General features: G+C 39.4%; 1 protein-coding gene across 1 annotated transcript in view; it reads right to left on the minus strand.

Moving 5' to 3' along the window:
- ERBB3 (erb-b2 receptor tyrosine kinase 3) overlaps positions 1-22,391 on the minus strand; it is a 708,562-nt gene that overhangs the window by 308,363 nt on the left and 377,808 nt on the right. The gene's annotated exons all lie outside the window — the stretch shown is intronic.

Raw genomic sequence — 22,391 nt, forward strand, 5'->3', positions numbered from 1 at the left:
AATAACAGCCTTTACTGGAACTGTTCTGCTAAAGAATTCACATGACACTGACTACCCATATCATTTGTACTAACATATGACTGCATATGTTACAGCTCCTTTACTTTAACAAGAAGATACAATTTACATAAATAGTTATAATTACTTAAAATTATTTCAGATATTTACACTATACTGTAACTCTGCTAGGTGTGCATGTGATAAACACAGCTACAACAAAACTGCAGGACTTTTTTCAATTGGTTAATTCAAAATGAATAAAAGCCTATACACTATGTACAGGCAACCTGCCATACTGGTTTCTAGATTAGACTTCTATATCTTGAGTATTGACTCACAGTGGGTTGATCAGGAACTTCATTACTACTACATGTTCTACCTGACTGATCAGTAACACTTGTATCAGAATCAGTTCCAATCAGTTTAAGTCTTAGCACTGAGCAGTATTACAACTCTACATCATATTTTTACCCAGAGAATGTGATAATTATTTCCTTAGCTATATTTCTCCCAGAGCAGACTGCGTCATTAAATAATTCCTGTTTCTTTTTATTTTTGTATTTAAAAAGTCCTCTTTATTGATCTTTCAAGCAACATTTTAAAAACATGTATGCAAAATGTCAGGGAAGGACCTATTTGCACAGTTCAGAAGAATTAGGTATAATGTTTTAGATGTAATACTTTTTCAGTTTTTACATTCCGTGATATTGCCATCCGTTACAATCTTTGATACCACTGAGAAATTATAATTAGTACAATCTTCATATTACATTTAACATTACATTTTTATTTATTTATTTAACATTTGTTAACCTGATTAGTCTGACTGGGCCAGGAGCCCTTTTTCAGCAGAGACCCAAGGCGAAAAGCTCCAGATTATATACAATTAGCTACAGAGTGAAAAAATAAAGCAAGACATGCAGCAAATGATAGCTTTGTCCTTATACAAAGTAAAAATCAAACAGTACATCAAATCATTTTTGTAGCATGCACACAGAGATTCCAGGAATAGATCACGCATCAGACGTTTGTAATTATACAATATAGTAACAGCAAAAGAACAACATACACATGTGTTTAAGTATTTCATTAGTAGAAGTGAATGAGTTATGAGGCCAGCTTAAGAAATTCCATCATTGAAAAGCTGAAATGGTAAGGCTATTTACTTCCTCAGGTTTGATTTCTATACTACCAGATTACTCCCATTTATTTTCACTTCATTAGTAATACAAAAATATATTTATAAGAAATGAAGTGGATGCATCTCATTTCTACAGATCCTTAATCCATGTCACTTCCCGTTACTATGCCTGACCATACTCTAGTCAACTCATCCCTGTCTTATCTTATCAGATTTTCGACCCTTCCTGCTTACTGGCGATCTCATCTTCCTGAATAACTATTGTAAATTCAGCACGCTCTATCAGTTTTATTTAAACCCTTCTAAGACTTGCCCAGCTTACTGCCCAAAGGTAATGTATGTCAGTGGTTTAACAGATAGCACACTCACCTTTGATATACAAATAATTGTTGCACCAGCTGCATGCGGTATTTTAATACAATGCATGTTGTGTGTGTTTGGTGGTTGTGGGGGACTGCATACTAGAATGTCCCATCTTTTGGATGACTCAGATATTCCATCTGCATAAGCTGGTGGTATCTCAAGTGGATGCAAAAGATCCCAACGCATTTATCTCTGGCTGCTCCAAAAATAGGCCATAGGCCTGCTATGACTAACCTATCAGCAAAACATAAACAAATAAATACAATTAAAATAATGTTGAAAAAGCTGCCATGTCTCTTCTCTGCCAGTCATTTCCTCCTTTGAGCTTTCATTAAAGTCTTGCCATTCCACTCACTTTTCCTCTTTTATGTGAAGTCCACAACAAATCTCATGTTCGTAGATAACTACCTCAGACTTCTCAAACCAGGTGACTGACATTGTACATTCCAGGTCACTCATCAGCCCCCGGAGACCACAGCCTGGAGGTGCTTATCTCTGTTATACTTGTTAATTCACAGTGCAAAGAGTTTAACTATCCTTTAAATGAAATAGCCTACAAGTAAGTGTTACCTCTTTCACTCTTCAGACAACTGCCATATAAAATACAACCACACTCTCCTTGCATTCAGATAGTCACAAGTAATATTCTTTCACAAAAAAAGTTGGAGAAGTTGCCAAGAATCTTTAAATTACAAAAGATGAGTGCTTTCATCTCTGTTCACAGGACCTGAACTATGGATTTGATGGTCCCACTGAAAAGGGACAAAGGGACAAAAACACACATCCTTGTAAATTATAGTGCCCCAACACAGGATTTAATAACGTTTTCTGGCAACTTCTCTAACATGTTTTTGTTTTAATTCAATAGCCACTGCATATTGTTCTGTGGGAACACTTAGGGTAAAGCATGTGTCTTTATAGATGTCTAGTGAGTTTTAGGTTTAGCTGATATTTTATTTTTTCTTCTCTTTGGCCCTGTTGTCTGTTGATCATCAGCCCCCTTCTGGCCAGTCAGCCCATTTGTCCCCCATCATTGGTTCAGTCAGGTGGGACCATCATTCAGGCATCAGGGGTGGTTTAATATTTTTTCTGCTGCCCTGTTCCCTGCATGAACTTGGCAAGATGCCAGAGAGGGCTGTGGGCTGCATCAAGGGACGTACCCTTGCTTCTGCAAGAGGTAACCTCTCAGACAACCCTGCCCCTCTCCCGAAGCATGAGTAGTGGTTTCCCTGGTGTCTATCAAAGAAATCTCACCACTCAGGAGGAAAGCCTAAATTGTCTAGCCATCACTGGAACTGGAGAAACGATGCAGTCAACTTGAGGCCATTGATGTCCAAGAGTTTCATCCTTGTCGGATGAAACAGAAAATCTGGATGTGAATCACACATAGACTTAGGGGGTATTAAAGGCATGTTGCACTATACATTACAGGGTAACACACAATATGACTCAAGTAAATCGCAGGAAGGGTAGAAGGAATGTAGTAGGATGCCTATGCAGGAGCAGTTGAATGAAACTACTAACTGCATAAAAGTGAGAAAACCTGCTGGGGTAATAAGGAAACAAAGTGCAATAGTAGCAGGCAACTGGCTAAGTAGAGCAGTGCTGGGGGAAGGGACATGGAAGAATGGAAGCATTGTTTATGGGGTGGGGGTTACAAAATGATAAAACAGCACTTCTTTACTGCTTTAGAGGAAAGGCTGCAGTAAAGCCATTATGGTAACCTGCAAAAATAGGAAGTCAGAAGGAAAAGGGCAATGAAATGGGAAGTACAAAGGTGATGGGGGCATGCAATGATGGAAGAAAGGTAGTGAGGACACAGAAGGCATTGTCTGGTGGTAACAGAAGAAGAGGAGGAAGTATTTCAGAGGTTAAATGTGTTGATACATGTCAAAGGCAAAATAGTCAGGAGAAGAGCAAGGCTTTAGGAAAAGAGGCTAATGTACTGACTGAGGGTGACGTGGGAGAGGCACATATGAAGAAGGGAGTCACAGAAAACTATGTCTTTAGAAGAAGATGATAATGCAGAGATCAGGGGTGCCATGGGGGAGGCATATTTATGAATAAGGGAGTGAAGGAGCAGTGCCTGTGGGAAAGACAGGAAAAGAATAATTGCTTGTTTTCACTATGCATGAAGTGTATCCAAATTAACATCCTGAAATCTGAGCAGTCTCCAGGATCCTTCAGATATATGAAGATGACCTGACTCGAACAGACATATATACTCCATATAATAGTTCAACATCGGTGTGGAGACCAGACCCCAAATGCAGACTGCAGCAATGAGCCTTCCACAGAGGAATATCCATCACTGCTGTGCATATACATGGAACACAGTTTCTCTTTTGCAAGGCTTTATTAGTAGCTGCTTTCTCTGGATCATATATGACGGCTGAGTCAGGAGTATCTTGGATTTCTGTTACATCCTTAGGGAATCCCTTAGAGGAAATGATTCACAAACCCAACAAATGTTGAATACAGGAAATTCTGCTCCCTCTTCCTGTGGACCACAGAGGAGCTGTGATACAGTTTCTACTTCATGAAGCTACAAATGTATTTGTGTCTTTCATTTCTCATAGAGATCATTCTCAGGGTGAGTCAAAGCAATATCAGAACAATTTTAATAGAACCTCTTGAGGGCTGGTTATCAATGGCTCCTGTCACTGCTACACCAAACATGGTCACAACTATGGCCCAGCTGCCTTTTCACAAAGATCTCCTCACCCAGGATAATGCAGATACAGTGCTGCATCGCATCTTCACATCTATCCACCTAAATGCATGCTTCCTCTGTTTAAAGATAAAACCTGCTTAGTGGGCTTCTCTGATGGCAGCATAGCAGTTCTAGATGTTTCTACGAAGCCTTCTAAAATGTACTCTCCGTGAAAAGGAAGCATTGCTGTATCCAGATCAGCTATAAATAGAATAGTAGCACCTGGATCTGGATTACTTAAAATGGCTCTTTATATTCTGGATAAAACTGCTTTCCAACAAGGTATACAATACTGCCATTTATAATTTCTATTTTGCTACAAAAAGCCCTTCAAAGTCTTTTAGATCTCTTTGGGTGTACTTCTACTTGTTAGGCTCTCTTTCATTACTGAGTTCCAAAACCATGAAAATTTATATGCAAAGTAATAGTAAACATCAAAAGTTGCTGTTACACATTTAAAGCAGTTTGGGAGAATGCCACCTTTTCAACCCCCACTACTTACACATACTAATTCTAAGACTGCTGTACCCTAGAATAGAACGAATATTCCCAGATACAGCAATTTTATATTAACTGTTCTCAAAATCACACTTAAATTCTCGCTCTTCTGAGGATCACAATTATGGTACTCAAACGTACAATGGGAACTCTTCAGTATTAACCGAGTTAAAAGCCTTCTTGAAAGTAGCTCCAGCTACCTGGAACATACAACTGCATGTAATAAGGAATGAAAACAATATGTATTTAGAAAAAAGGTCAGTGAATATTTGTGGAACATCTGTAATGATAACCACTTTAGAGAAAATGATTCACACTGTTCTAATGTTTAAATATTTTCCTTTTCTGGAAATAATGTAACATTTAATGTACTGTACATGTACTGTATCTGTCAAAAGGTTTTGAATTTGTCTCACTTAATTTCTTCTATTACATAACCAATCTGCATTGTATAAATGTATACCTTAATAAGCCTTTATTCTAAATTAGTTACTTATGAACATACTCTGTATACCAAGGTCTTATTATACCTTGTATTCATTTCATGGCTAGCTATGCCTTTGGCCCAGGTTATACCTGAAAAAATTCCTTGGAGCAGTCTACTTATCCAGTAAGGAGGAAAGAAAGAAAGAAAGAAAGGAAGACAGAAAGAAATAAACAAACAAACAAATAAATACAATTATTTCAAGAGAAGACACTGACTTTCATCATATCCATATGGGCCTTTAAGAGAATTTTACTTGCAGCCTCCACTGAAAGACCTGGGTCCTCCATGAGATCTCAGACTTCTGATGGCGAAGCTTGCTAGTTTATTCTGGTAGATCATACTTGTTTTTCTGTTCATATTTTTTCTCTGTATCTGGTAATCAGTGGAAAGGATGTCTTTCCTCAATCACTGGGCCTACCTACTTTTCCTAACCTCCCCTGGAATTATACCGAAGAATGGTTGGGGCTGTTGAGGAGATCAAGACATCACAGGTCTGAATCCTACTGCTGCTGCCTCACATGTGCTCTAGTACTACCCTGTGGGTGGGGCATGCAACGCATTTACCACATTGATTTGCCCTTCACTTAAGTAAAGAGCTTGTGTCGCCATGCTGCCCCCACCCACCCTCAGGAAGCACTCTGAAGCTGTTTCCTTATCCCCACCATGGAAATTTAACTACTTTACATGTCCAGTGCATGTGACACTCCCCCTCCCGCAAAATGGACAGGCCCATCCTTCCCTGCCAGCACCTCAGACACCCGAACTGCTAATCAAACTTGGGTCACCTGGGTCATAGTCAGGACCGTTTTACGTTTACAACGCAGTGCTGGGATCAAACTTCTTACAGTCATTGTTTTCACCAGATGATGCTCAAAGATGCTGGCCTTAATGGTTTCAGAAACTTACCTGGACTTCTATAAGGGACTTCTATAAAGGCAGTTTTTTTCTAGGGATTAAACAGTGATATGCAGCTCAGACAGTTTCTGCCTGTAATCTACACAGATGTTTTCACTCTCACAAGTCTTCTTCCAAAACAGATTACACACTAAAGCTAAAGTGCTTGCACATTCTAGACACATATAATGAAATGCATTTTCTTCTCTGGATGAGGGAGGAAAAAAAGACTATGAAAAAGCCCTACTTTATGTGTCCTTCAAACAGACAGAAAGGGTGTGGGAGGTAAGAAAGTCACTAAATGATAACTTAGTCAAAAAGCTTGTCCAGTGTTTTATATTTTGTCACCTGAAAATGTAGAGACACACTGGCAACAGTGATCAAGGTGATTCTACTTAAGCAGGGTTTAGTTCAGCTGCTTTCCTCTATGGGACTTCAGTAGATGATATGTGTACTGCATCTAAGTGGCCTTCTGTCCTCAGCTGTACTAAAGGAACTGCAATCTGGATGCAACTGCTGGAAACTATGTAGTGACTTGAAGGACAGGACTGCAAGCCCTCCTCTTTTCTGAGTGCCTTCAATATCTGAAGTACAGATTTGATCCTGTTTATTCATTCCTCCCCTAAAAGGGACCTCATTTACTACTTTAGATTCTACTATAATAGCTCTGCTTCATGTAAGAATTATCAAATTATCAAAAGGACACCACAGCTCTGTGAATGTGAGGCACTCTTTACAGCAGTACACTATAATGACAGACATTTGCAGAAAAGTATGGATTCCTACAATTTTTCCCACTCACTTTGTTCTTTTGTGAGGGCAGTCCTTCAGGAGATGTGGTTTGCCACTGGGGTTTTCTCCTTCTGTTTGTTACATTTATATGTACAGTTTATGTGAGTTTGTTTTGATATTTCAGCACTGTTATGTTGACTATGAAGAGAAGTTTGGGGGACCATCCCCCTTTTATAGTGATGTACATTTGTCTGATCGTTTTGTTTATGAGTGGCCCAAGGCAAATGACTGTGGCTGTGTGGTCCTCATGCCAGCTTATGACAGTCCTACTGAAGAAACTTATATTAAAGCTCTGCTGTCACAATGAAAGCCTCATATAACTGTATCCGCTGTTTGATAGACATGATTGTACTTCTTATGATAAATATTTGCATGGAAATAAGATATAGCCTCATGATAAAGGATTCACCAAAGAGCAGCACTCATTAGAGGCTAACATCATAAAAACCCTGTTTTGTTCCAGACATAGTTACTGTGTGCAAACAAATGCTGTACAAACAGCTATTACACACTAATGGTGTACAGACTACATAATGAACTTATGCGCAGTGCAGTTTCTGTTTAACTGTGAGACAACAAAGTTACATCATTCATTACTTTCATAGTTCTTTTTTTAACTCCACCCACCACTGCCCACCACTGGCTGCATCTTAATGCTCTTTTTCAGTTTCGATACCAGGTGGAGGGGAGATGGGGTTGCACAGTACAGTACAGTACCATCCTCACAGATGAGGATGCTGTTTGCCCTTTGGCTACCCCTTAATCCCACTTCTTGCACACAGCACACAATAGCATCAGTCTGGTTTATGCACATGTTCTACTCATACCTCCCAACCTCTAAGCCCAAGAAATGTGGACAAAGCCACAAATAATAGGGGGACAAAAGCTCAAAATCAGGAGCAGATTTTAATATTACTCTTACAACTTAGAAAATTGCTAGGACAACAGATTTTACACTAACATGCATTTTCTGAAGGATATAAAGTCTGAAACTCAAACATTTGTCATTGTTTAGTGACTTCAATCCTCAGTGCTTTGCCAGAAAACCACACATTTTATGAGGAAAAGATCAAAAATATAAAAACCTGGACATTCTGCAAATATCTGAACAGTTGAGAGGTACATTTCTACTACATACACATTTTCTGCTGCCTGCGGTTCTCCCTGTTTTTAGTCTGGCCAAGCTAGAACCCAGGCTGCATTGGGAGCTAGAGCAGGCAGGAAACCCCACCACCACCCCAGAGTGAGTAAGCCATCCCATACCTCCGGACCAACACTTCCATCGCCCAGACCCCCTAAATGAAGCCCCTTTTCCTCTGTCACAGTCAGGGCTCCATCCATCTACAACAGAACAAGCTAGTCAGGCTGTATCACGGTGTAAGGGTAAATTTTGTTCTATATTAAAAGCAGTCTGTAAATGTTGTAGAAGTACACCTAAAAGGGACATTAGACATGAGAGCACAATGACTTGTTTATCAGAACCAGAATTCTAGCAGCAGAATCAGACATCTATATAAATAGTGATGATTACGTCAGTTGTACACTCATACTGATAAATAACACTCAAAGCATTAACAAAGCAGCTAACAAGTGCTGTGGAATGTTCTTTGAGTCACTGGTTTAAAAGAATTAAAAGTGAATCAATGACTATGTAACTTAGTTAAACTTAATATTCTCATTCAGATGCAAAATATACTAGTCCATAATGGTGAAGGACACCAAAAAGCAACCAAAGAAAAACTCACACTGAATTTGCTAATAAGCTATAAGCTGACCAATTGGACTAGTACTGATGCAGTATAGTAAAAGTCTAATACATGTCTGGGAGATACTACAGTGAGAAAGAAGTTAATGGTGTTGGAGTGCTCTAGTGGCTGCCTTCATGTTTTTTTAATTTAAATTTAATTTAACTATTGTGTTTATTTATTTTCATTTAAAAGAATAGTCTCACTGGACAGAAGTCCCTTTTTAGCAGCGGCCAGGAGAGAAATGCTCTGCATACAAAATGTTTCACTTTCAATATATGTGATGGGACACATTTATTTATTTAAATTTATTTAGCAGGACACAGTTCTAATATAATTTCAGTCTCAGCCCAGGAGTAGACAAAATATCAAAAGTATACAATTTCTTACAACGAAGTAAAAAATAGTTCCAGTTAAATAAATTCAAACCGGAAATGTAACACAGTTGTTTTAACAGTTAAAGGTTTGTGTGAAACTGTCAGGACTGCATAGTGTATTACATATTTACAAATATACATTATGTACAAAAATGCACGTTTATAAAAGGGGTGGGTGGGTAGGGGGAAAGGAATTGAGGAAGATGGATGGTGTGCGTGAACCAAAGTTTTGGGGATAGAGTAGATGATGAAACAGTTGAATTAACAGTCTACTGACAGCTGTACATTACATTTTAGAATATGATGCAAACAGAGATGAATGAAGGTATTAATGTGTCCTGAACAATAACATTTGCATTTAAGAATGGTTTAAAAACTAGGGTTTTAACTCAGTCATGAATGGGAGGTAAGATGTGATTTCTCAGAGAAGTGAAGGGAAAAATTCCCTTAGCTTTGGACCAAGTATAGAGAAGCAGTGTTTGGTATACTGTAGTTTAGATATAGGAGTTTCAAGCAGAAAGCATTCATTCTGTAACTGCAGTTGCACCATCCAATTTTACATATATTTAATGGCAGAATGATTTATTTACATGGATTAGCTGTGCGAAGCATTATGGGGCAATGCAGAAATAACAGCACCTCTACAAAGCAGATTTTACTAAATTAATTGTCTGTGACCTTTTTAATTGCACAATGAAGACTGTAGCTTGGCTAGATTTTTCTTGCAGTTTTTAGTGAATGGTTGGTTTGTGTGATCTTTTAACCCTTTGGTTAAGCACTAATTAATGTGATCTGCTGTTTTTTCTTTTTAAATCTTTGTTGAATGGGGCTAATCAATGCCATCTGGTGTTTCGTTCTTTGCACCTTGAATCATGTAATGTGGCTAAAGCGAAATTTATTTATCTATTTAAGATGCATATCTAGATGTGAAAAGAAAGAAACATGGGATTGTGCTAATTAGTGCTTCACATAAGTGCAACTGTTTCTGCATATCCCGTACCCATGTATAGTTGCAAGTTTTAGTTGTCAGAAACATTTTGAATACATTGGACATATAAGCAAATACATATTTAATCGAACCAAACATATGAAGTTAGTCATTTGATATTAATTATGTATTTAATGAAGGTAAATGATACATTACAGTTTGGTTCTGAAGAAGTCATTGTGCATTGATGAAATGGCTTAACCGGACTGTGTGTTATTACATATTATTTTTATTAACGTGCATTATTTTGTGCTATTTGACGCGTCCTTTTATGGATTTTGGTTTTCACCTGTTTTTAGGATTTCAAATACAGAGTCACATTATTTACATCAAGCAATAGTTCCCAGATTACCGAACTAAACAATGAGCAGTAACATGGATTACAAGTGAAAATAATATGAATTCCAACAGTCAAAGCAGAAGTAAACAAATGTGGCTATCAGAAATAAGGTTATACTAGACAAAAGATGACAAAGAAAGGAGTAGATTAAATAAAGGTGTGCAAGAGGGCAGCCTAATATGCATTTAAGCATGAGCAAATTCCAAGTAAAATCTGATGAGGATTTACGTATGCTAAGAACTTTTAGAATGTTTAACTGGTATTTTGTTTGTTTGTTTGTGTCTTTCGGCTTTTCCCGGTTAGGGGTCGCCACAGTGGAACTCCGGTCCGCTAATGATTGGCAGTTGATTTTTATGTACCGGCTTGCCAGGCCTGATGCACAACCTTCAACGAAGGTACGCCCATTCACGCATGTCTCCATGCAGAAGACGCTCTAGCTGAGAAGCGAACCGGACAGTGTCTTACTGTGAGGCGACAACGTTACCGCAGCACCACCACCGCAGAACATTTAACTGGTATAAAGTTATGTAATTGCCCATGACCAATTACAAGTACAAGATGCAAGGGTCAAATGATCCTTTTCATTAGTTAGTTTATTGAATTTAAGAGCAGTGAAACTATGAACATAGAAATTTAATATTAAAGCAATAAAAAGGTTAAGGGTTATGGCATGGCTTAATTTATTCATATGAATTTCATATACATTTATTTGTTTAAATTGGTTTTAACTTAGGCAAGTTTTAATATGTATTGGCAGCTTAAATGGTATTGAATATTGGTGAAAGTATTTCTTTAAATTTGAATGGTTTAGTTTTGTTTAATTATTTATTCAAATATTCATGAAATGGTTTTATGGTGATTGCTTGTATTTAGGATCATAGGAAATTACTAGGCTATTGGCCCTGAGGCCATTACAAGCCCAGCCAAGAATTTAGCCCATGTTCCAACAAGTCAGCACTCTATGCCACTGTCCAGCAGGGACAGTGTAATCCCAGAGGTGTGTTTTCTGTTCCCCATCCAGTTATCCAGGTTGCACTTAAAAAGGTTTAATGAGGTACTCTGCTTTACGTGGATAGGGAGTCTATTCCACAAAAGGGGGAGGCTCTGTCACACAAATCTATCCCACCAACAAGTCCTATTGATGTCACAGACCAGGATGAGGTCTCACGTGCGGGTTACTTGAGTGGAGCTTGACTTGCAGATATGCAGCAGTCCCATCAGGGTAGGGTTTGAGATTGCTTTGTATGCCAGACAAAGGTCACCTCTGAGGAGTCTGTAGGAGACTGAGTAGAGGGACAGGGCTTTTAGCCTATCTGTGTAGGGTAGATGTTTCAGGACCGGGATTTTCCGGGACAGGAATCTCTGTAGTCTCTCTACCTGCTGCATGTGCTTTGTGAGGTACATGACAAAAGGGCATTGTATTTAATAATCATTCTTATAAGTGAGGAATACAGGGATGTTATGACTACCTTGTCCCTGAATGAGATTCCCTTACTAATGAGGTGGGCCATGTAAAAAGCTTTCCAAACAATGGAGGCAATATGGTGGTCAAAAGTCACTTTGCTATCAACCTGGGTTCCCAAGCCCATTACAACTGATTGCGTGCTTAGCACCTTATTATCAATGTGATAATTTGTGGGGACATCATTCTCCTCAAAAGGGATGATGATGCATTTTTCTGGCATTCAGTTTGAGGCCATGTTTCTGGCACCACTCATTTATTTGGGTGAATCCCTCTTGGAGGATGTCCACATCACTAGGGGACTGGATGATAGCAGCCAGCTTGCAGTCACCTGCAAACCTGGTCAGCCATAGCCCACTAGATTTGGCCTGCACCTCTGAGAAGCATATCCCAAACAGCAGAGGCCCCAAGACCATTCCCTGGGGTACAACACTTGAACACTTGTTACGGGTCTACTACTTGAGGTGACTTCCCCTATTTTGACTACGTAGATTTAAGGTGATTGGCTGTTTTAAAAACAATTAATGAATTAATACAATATAAAGTGATGCTGAGGAAGTTTTTTTTTACTTCTGATGAAGTCCTAATGGCAGGAACGAGAGCGCTTAACTCTTGTTTCAATAAATTGTTTAAATATTGGCTCATTCTCATGATTGCTCTTTCAGCCAAGTTTTTTTTTTTTGGTTAGTTGTTTTACATATTCTTTGGTTGGTATTTTCTAGCAAGGTCTTATGGTATGGGAGTAGAACCCACAGCCTTCTGCACCAAAGGCAAGTATGCTACCTGCAGTGCTACTAATACACAATATTGCACTGTAAATTAAGTCGTTGCTCAAGACAAATTTCTACGTATCAGAAGTAGTGGGTAGTTTCCAGAGGGGTCAAGTTATTTAATGTTATTTGCTAGTCACTGGGTAAATTACAGAGAACTTGTGCTGGGTTCCAAACATCATAGATTTTTTGGGGGATTAGTTTATTTTGTGACAGCCATCTTGAAGGTTGGACAAGATCTTCTTATAGCTGGTTCTTGATTGCGGTGTTGGAGGAGTGGGATCAATAGATCACTATATCATCAACACAAAGAATAACTGGTAAGTGGGGAAGGTCCACTGGCTGTTGTTCATGAATAAGAATGACAATGGGGGAAAGATGAGATGGAAGTAATTAGTTACTGGTGGTTTGGCAGTTTTGGGAAGAGTTGCCAGGAAGAGAGCATGATATTGTGGGTAAGAGAGATGTTATATAGTATTTTTAAGGGTTGCATGACAAAATCTTTGCACTGTGAGATGAATCAGGAGTGACAGCCATCAGATACAGTAGGAGCATTGTTTGGGATGTTGAAGAGATGTTTGCATTTCTTTGACGGCAATGGCTTTGGAGTAGAAGAAGGCAGTGTATGGAGAAGGTCAGGCTTTTGAGAATGTTGGTTGCAATACAGTGTAGGGGTAGGAGGAAGTTGGGAGAACTCTTAGAAAGTCAGTAGTGGATAGCCTACCTGAGGTGGTGAGCACTGTATTAATTCCTAAATAAAGGTTAGCAGGGGAATGCCTGTGATTCTGTTCACCAGTTTCCAAAAGTCTTTGGGCTTGTTAAGAGTAATTTTCTTTGAGGAGGCCAGATGCACACATTTGTGTCTCCTTGTTCCTTTTTGTCTAGGTTACAGAGCAGAGTGAACATTTGTATTTTATCTGAGGAAGGGTAATTTTTTCCAGGTATTTGAAGTGGGCCAACAGATCTTTTGTAATACATTGGTTGCTCGAGTGCTTGAAGTATCTGGCAATTTTAGGGAAGCATTTGTTTTGAAACTGCAGTAGGTGGTTGGTTAATGTTGCAGTGGTGATATAGAGGCAACTGTGTATTGCATTAATGTATTTTTTCTTTTCGACTATTCATATTGTTGATAAACTTAATAAATAGTGGTAGTCCGAGTATGGGCCTCTGTTGTACATCTACTGTGACAGGTTGACAGAACAGTAGACAATTTAAGGTTGTATATATTGTGATGGTTGACAGAGATAAGTAGTTATAGCCAGTTTAGCAACTCTAGAAAGAAGCATTTGATGTGAGACAGTATCAAAGACCCTGGGTAAGTCTAGAAACAGACAGGTTACAATCTCACCTTTGTTTCTTTGCTGATTTATTGCAAATATGAAAATAAGTAATGTTGCTTTTATATTGTGGTTAGCATGAAATCTACAACAAGAAGGGGAAAATAAGTTATTTTTTATTAAATTCCCAAGGACTGGCTTAGATGTACATTTTTTTAGAATTACCAAGAAGGTGATAAAATGGTTACTGGTCTGTGATTAAAAAGGTCAAGTGTGGTGCCATCTTTACGTAGAGGGATTACGTATCACTGTTTCCATGATATATGTATATTTAGTACTTTCATATTTATAAGCACTGCAATGGGATAATCAGATACTTAATGATTTTTTTTAATGTTATAAGCAGTTTTTTTGACGACATCTACTGATACAGAGTAGAAGATAAATGTACCTTATTTGAAGTTGTTTCATTTACTGGTGTGACATTGTGTTGATTAATTATAACAGTGGCACTTCTATAAAGTGAGTTTAATTTTGGAAGCAATATTGCATTTTGATCTTTTTCAGGTAGTGGCTTTACTTGAGTTCATGTGCCTGGGATTATTAGACAATTAAGTGAGTTCCAGAATACCTTGAAGTTGTTTTTTTGAGAGGATTGTAATTTGTTAAACTAACTTTTCTAGTCTTTGTTTGAACTATACGGGTCCTATAGTGTTGTAGATTAAATTATGTTGAGTCTCTTTCTAGAGTTTCATGCCTTATTTCTAACAGGCATAATTTTTTGTTTCTCCTATTAGCTAGGGTGTGAGACTATATTTATATATTTTTGCTTTCATGGTGGAGCAATTGAGTATAGAATGTTAAGAAAGGTTTGATTAAAAATAGCGTGTGACATTATCAATGGGGTAGGTGCTTTATGGATGCCCAGTTGCAATCCTTCTTTTTCTGTGTGCTTTTTCCATCTGCCTTCCAAGTATCAGGTCTCCTCCCATCGGACTCAAGTCCATTCATTCCCTAAGGGTGAGGAATCTTTCCTCAGATCCCCTAGGTTGGGAGCCATCAAGAGGGGCCATAATCCAGGCAAACTTTGGGGGAGTCTGTATTTTTACCATCATCTCTGCTACAAGAACCATTTTTTTGTACAAATGACTCAGAACCCTTCTCTTGAAAGGTGACATGGGCATCTGCATCACTGTAGTGACTACAAAAGCAACTGCTCATGCATGCCTCGTGATAGGCAGCTGTCACAGACTGCCATCACTGGCTTGGCTAGCTTTGCCCATCCCTAACCCTGCAAAAGTCCTTGACTACTGACATTGTCCCTGCTCTCTGACAGGGATTGCACCCCTGAGTGGTGGAATTAAGACTGGTTGAACTACGCCCCCTCATCCCAGGTTAGACATGCCCATTCTCTCCTGTCACGGTGTCAAGCGCCTACGCTGATAATCACATCTGGGCCACTAATCACACCTGGACCATTAATTGCACCTGGCTCATCTGGGCATAGTCAGGGCTTTGCCCCTCTACACTACATGAACAGTTTTCCAATTTAAAATCCTTAAGTAAAGATTTAAGAAAGGATTCTTGAAATAACTTTTTTGAAAGTACCAATCCATATGAAGTTTCTTTTTGTATTTTTTTTTTTCAAATCACAAAGGTGGTGGTGATGATCACTTATGAGATCTGGTAATACTCCTGAATGACTTATATTATATGGATTAGTTATTAATATCCAATCTACTATGCTTTCTTTTCCTGTTGATAAGCATATTCTAGTTGTTTCAGTAACTACCAGATAAGGCCTAGTTGTTTCAGTAATTAACAGGTAAGACAAAAACGTTCCATTTTGTTGTTATGTTCTCAGTTTTGTGGGGATGAATACCTGAACCAGTCTTGTTAACAACACCTAGTACTATTAGGTTTTGTTGTATGGTTGTGGTTATCTGGAATATATATATATATATATATATATATATATATATATATATATATATATATATATATACACACACACACACACACACACACACACACACACACACACACACACACATACACATTCACTTACACAGTACTCTGTGAAATAAGCATCATTGTGATACTTAATATCCCAAATTACACTAAATGAATTTAGACCACATATACTTAGACCAAATTAATGTTGTTGTCTTTCGGCTTCTCCCGGTTAGGGGTCGCCACAGCGGAACTCCGGTCCGCTAAAGATTGGCAGTAGATTTTCACGAACGCCAAGGTGCCAGCTCGACGTTCAACGTTCAAGGAAGGCACGCCCATTTACGCATTTCTTTTGAACGACCACGCAACCGCGGGGAGGACATGCAGACTCCACACAGAAGGCACTCCCTGCACTCCAGCCGAGAATCGAACGGGAGAACTTCTTGCTGTGAGGCAACAATGCTACTTAGACCAAATTAATAAATTCTAAAATTAGACCAAATGAATTTAGTCAAAATCATGGAACTCGATAGATAGTGTAACTACATGAAGTATTTTATGTGAGTTTAACTTACTGGTGGTGATAAGTAAATTGTAGTTTTCAAAAGCAGGGATTGTTAAGTTGAAAGTAGCTGTCTGAAGGTTTAAATCGAAACACTGCTATCCTGCTAACTTTCTCTGATAGATGACCATTTCTAATTATGTTACTGTCTGATTGCAGGATATTTGCATCTTCTGTATTCCATTTATGACAAAATGTTCGTACTTGATATGTCTGGTTTATAGTTATTAATCCATCTTTGCAGGCTAGATATTTTATTATGAATACTTGTAGTGTTAATGTGTACTACTCTTAGTTCCTGGTGACAATTATGAATTAGTCTAGAAAGGAACCAAGTGTTACTATAATCACTAGGTCCTGGACTGAGTTCTTTGTTGCCACAAGGAAGATTTCTAAATGTAGTATATGTATTTTCATTAAGTACCATCTTCATTTTTCAAATATTTTTTTTTCTTTTTTTAAGTCTCTTTTGTTTAGTTAAGTACAATTATCTGCAATTTATCTTTTAGTATAAACTTAAGATAGAGTATAGCAATTAAATGGCATTTGCTGAACTTCTTTTACAACTGATATAGTCTTGAAATTTGCCTGGCTGGTTTGGCTTTGTGTAGCACAGAGACACAGCAGTATTCCATATTCCTTCCTTCCATTACAAAGGCAGGGAATACACAAAGAAGAAACTGAAAGCACAGTTTACACCTTGTCCTCAACAGCCTTTCTTCAGTTAAGTACTAAGCATGTTGCATTACATTAATATTAGGCTTGTCTACCTTATATAATAAGTGCTGCTGAATATAAACTCATTAAACAATGTCACAACTAAGGTAACTGCCAAAGTAGGCATCACACCACCTAAATACTCTAAACACAGACATTCTCTGCATGAAGCTTATCACAACCACAGTAACGAAGAAAGGGACAGTTAATGTTATAAAAGTAATATTCCTAATAGATTAGATAGTAGGTAATGCTGGCATGTAGCAAAAAACATGCAATGGGCCAAGCAAGTGTAACACATTAAGTGCTTGTTTGTGTATTTGCTTTGCCAAAATCCAACTGGTCAGACCTCATTTTCAATAGAGTCCAGGGGGAAGCACCAAATATATTAAATAATTACACATTAATAGACATACATATATGTGATGCACTATTCACTGTGTACACAGACAAACAGAAAAATATAAATGTAGCTAAACTAATGCAGTTTGTATATATGCTAGCAAACAAGTGACAATGTATGCATGAATGTGATATAAAACTAGCTCAGTTGAAGCAAATTATATTTAATTACTAACAAACAATTGACAATATATACACAAATGTAAAATAAATCTAGCTAAGCTGATGTAGTTAGTTCATATCTAATTACTAATCACAAACTTTTGGATTATACAGGCAAAATAAAATAAGAGGATTTAGCTAGGTAAAATACAGACAGAAAAAACTTTGCACAATCTTTATGTTATTAGCTGCACTTACATTGCCTGGTGAAATGCTACTTTAATGCATCCTTAAATGCATAGCTCTTTGAACATAATCTTAGAATAAAAAGAAAATGTTGTAAAGCTTGCCTTCATGCTTAAGTAATTGCATTTCTACATCCATTTGTGGATTTGAGAATACTTATGAATTAACCATTTCAGGGTCAGAGCACCCACTGTGACATATACTAGGTTAGTGTGTCAACCACTAACAGATGCTTGGGTGTACAGACTAGTCTATGAGCAAATTTTAGCTCAATAGAGGAAAGGAAATGCTCAAATTCAAGTCACTTTAAACTATGATGTTTTTTTTTTTAATAACCTGCATTAAATCTTATGATGGTGTCGTACCCTAATTCAAATTTGCACATTAGTATTGATGGGGCCCTGTTTAATTCCATGCTCTGTGACTGCAGTTCTCAGAATAACTGAACTAGCCTGGCTCCATGACTCAGATGGATAAAGTCCTGACTGTGACCCAGGTGACCAGGGTTTGATTAGTGGATCTAGCACTACAGGAGTAAGGCAGGGAGAGTGAAGGAGCGTTGCCCACTCACCTTTCCTGGGGTAGGGGTTTGTGTGCACTTAGGGGCACACTGGGTGGGGTGATCTCCCCAGTGAAGACAGGAGAGTCCACTGCTTGTGCTCCAGGGGGGAGGGGCAGGTCTACTAGAACGATAATCCCCTTGTGGAAATCAGAGGATCAAAAGAGTGCACAGTTAGGGCTAGGGAGAAAAATCAGAAAAATGTGAGCCACTCCTGATGGCTCTCAAAATTAATGGCCCCTCCCAGTCAACTCTTGGGCTTGTGAAGGGGAACACATGGATTCACTGGATAGTAGCAGGTTGATAATCGACAGACAGTGGGTGTAAAAACAAAAAGTACAACATTTCCAGAATTAGTACACATAACCTGCTTAGTCTATGGTTGTGCTATCTTGGAGGATTCCCCCTACTTTGAGGTACAACAATCCCAGAATTAGTACACAAAACATACTTAGTATATGGCTATGGTACCTTGGAGTATTCCTTCTTAGGTTCATAGATTCATACTAGGCTATCTGCCCTAGGGCATTTAAAAGCCTAGCCAGAGTGTGTGTGGCTTTCACCACCCCTTAGGATGAGAATACTATACCCATTAGTTTGCTGTGCCTCTGTCCAGCAGTGATACAGAGATGATTCCCGGGGTAAACCTACGATCTCCCATCCACTCGTCAAGATTTCTCTTGAACAGAGTCAGTGAGGGGCTCTGCCTCACATGGACTGGGATTCTGTTCCATAGTGTAGGGAATCTCTGGGTGATGAATCTGTCCCTCCAGCACGTCCTATTTATATCCGTGTTGAGGTTTAAGTCTCTTGCTCTCGTGGCTCTGGTGGATTTGGATTTTTGAGGTGGAGCATGTCCATTAATTCCGGGTTGGACATGGCCTTGTATGTCAGGCACAGATCACCTCTGAGCAGGCGGTATGCGAGTGAATAGAGCTGGAGTTTCTTCAGTCGGGCATCATTATGACATATGTTTGAGCCCCTTTATCCTTTTGGTGAGGAACTTTTGGGGTCTTTCCAACTGCTGCAGGTGTCGGGTAAGGTACATTCCGAATGGGGCGTTGTACTCAATCATTGGTCTGATAAGTGAAGAGTACAGGGGTACAATGACCTCTCCTGATCTGGATGTGAATCCCTTCATGATCAGGTGGGCAATGTAGAAGGTCTTCCTAACCACTTTGGCAATGTGAGTGTCAAAAGAGAGGTTGCTGTCAACTTGGGTCCCCAGGTCCCTGATAACTTCTTCTGTGTTTAATGGAGTACCACCTATGTGGTAATTAGGGGTTACCTTGTTTTTCCCAAAGGGTATGACTATACATTTTTTGGCATTTAGCTTAAGGCCATGGCTCTGGCACCAGTTATCCATTTCTATGAGACCTTTCTGGAGGATGTCTGTGTCTGATGGAGTGTCAATTATGGTGCCCAGTTTGCAGTCATCTGCAAATTTTGTCAGCCACAATCCCCTATGTTTGCCTGCACTTCAGAAAAATAAATGCCGAACAAGAGGGGCCCAGGACTGAGCCCTGTGGGACACCGCCGTGACCGCTTAGAGTCTGACATGGCACCAGCAACTCTAACCCTGTGTGTTCTGTCCTTGAGCCAGTTTGCAACCCATCTTGTGACATATGGGTTTACATCTAAGCTGGTGAGCTTTTCTATGATGCCCGAGTGGGGTATTGTGTCAACGCTTTTGCTAGGTCAAGGTAGGCTGTGTGAACTGCCTTACCCTCATCAATGGCCTTAGTGACTGTTTGAAAAAGTCGACCAAGTTCAAGAGGCAGGATCTGCCCTTGACAAAGCCAAATTGGGTAGGATCCAGTGTCTGTAGGTCCCCAATGTTTTTATTTATGAGTTCCATTATGATCCTCTCCATAGCTTTGCAGACAAGGCTCGTCAAGCTTATGGGGCGGTAATTTCCAGGGTCCATAGAAGCACCGCCTTTGTGGAGTGGGACCACAGTTGCCGTCGCCATTCTTTGGGTACGTATCCTGTAGTAAGGCTAAGATTAAACAGCAGCCTTATGTGTGGGTTTAGTTCCTCATTGAGTTTGTGTAGCACACAGCCGGGATACCGTCCGGTCCCATTGATGCTGTGTTTTTTGCTTTAGAGAGAGCAGCTCTCACCTGGGCATCTGAGATGTCTGGGAGGCTAGACTCTAGTGGGATAGATATTTCTCCTTTTGGGGGGGGGGGGGAGAAATTTGCACTGAACCTGTCTGCCAGTATGATGGCAATGTCTGTGGGTTCAGTGATTTTATTATCATTTTGGACTAATTCTGAGCATATCTGGGAGTTTCCACCCAGGTTTCTAACATAACTAAAGGCTTTATGATTGTCTTTTGTGTCATTAGCGATTTTTCTCTTAAAGTTGTACTTGGATGATTTTATGAGTGATCATAGTTTTTTGCTAGTATTGATCAGAGATGCCTTCCCATTTAGGGATTTTGCTCTGTCATGTAGTAGCTTTCTCCTCTTGTTGTAGAGTTTGTTTATGGCTGGAGTCCACCAGACCGGGCACCTGCCTTTGGTGGAAAGGGTCTTGATTTTATTAGGGATTGCTTGATCCATACATTCCTGGAGGTGCTCGTAGAAGGCATTTGTAAGGGTTTCAGCAGCGTGGGTTGTGGTTTCCACTGGCTCGGGGGCCTTGAAGGATACCACTCCAGTCTTAAGAAGTGTGAAGTTTGCTTTTGAGAAGTTCTTCACTGTGGTCTTTTTTGCTGGGGGTGGGGGCGGGATGTGGATCTCCAGTGAGATGAATTTATGGTCTGATCTCACCAATGAGGGATATACCTCCGGTGTGGAGCATTTTGTCCCCATGTTTGTGATGATCAGGTCTAGTATATTTTCTCCTCTTGTGGGAATGGTGACTAGTTGTTCCATAGCATTTGAGTTTATGAACTCAAGGAACCTTTGGGCTAGGGTGTTGGGGCTTGAGTAATGTTCCCAGTCTATGTTTGGGTAGTTGAAGTCACCCAATATGATGGTGTTTGGAGAGACATTCATACTCTCCAGTGTCTTCAGGAAGGCTGTGTGGGTTTCCTGAGTTTGAGAAGGTGGTCTGTAGCATGTTACAAACTGTAGGGCGGTTTTACCTATGGTTAATTGCACCTGGATGGTCTCCGATGCTTCGTGCGTTGCCACTAACCTGGAGGTGTGGGTATCCTTTATGAATATGGATACTCCCCCTCCTTTTGTGGTTCGGTCCAGATTTTGGGGCCGGAACGCATGATATGAGGTATAACCTGATAGTGCTGGGGTGCTCTCAGGAGCCTTGAACCAGGTTTCAGTCACAGCACAGACATCGATGTTCTCCATACTGAGGAGGGCTTCAAGGGCGTGCATGTTGAGGCACAACAATCTAATCTGAGGTACAACAATTCCAGAATTAGCAGTAGCACACATAATATATTTAGTGTGCAGCCGTGGTATCTTGGAGTATACTACCTACTCTTAGGTACGACAATTCCATAATTAGTACACATAACATACTTAGTCTATGGCTATGGTACCTTGGAGTATTCCTTCTAATCTGAGGTACAACAATTCCATAATTAGTACACATAACATACTTAGTCTATGGCTGTGGTATCTTGGAGTATTCCTTCTAATCTGAGGTACAACAATTCCAGAATTAGCAGTAGCACACATAATATATTTAGTGTGCAGCCGTGGTATCTTGGAGTATCCTACCTACTCTTAGGTACGACAATTCCATAATTAGTACACATAACATACTTAGTCTATGGCTATGGTACCTTGGAGTATTCCTTCTAATCTGAGGTACAACAATTCCATAATTAGTACACATAACATACTTAGTCTATGGCTGTGGTATCTTGGAGTATTCCTTCTAATCTGAGGTACAACAATTCCAGAATTAGCAGTAGCACACATAATATATTTAGTGTGCAGCTGTGGTACCTTGGGAGTATCCTACCTACTCTTAGGTACGGCAATTCCATAATTAGTACACATAACATACTCAGTCTATGGCTGTGGTA

Source organism: Protopterus annectens, chromosome 9.part0, assembly GCF_019279795.1.
Source record: "Protopterus annectens isolate FY-2018-M chromosome 9.part0, PAN1.0, whole genome shotgun sequence".
Taxonomy (NCBI): Eukaryota; Metazoa; Chordata; order Ceratodontiformes; family Protopteridae; genus Protopterus; species Protopterus annectens.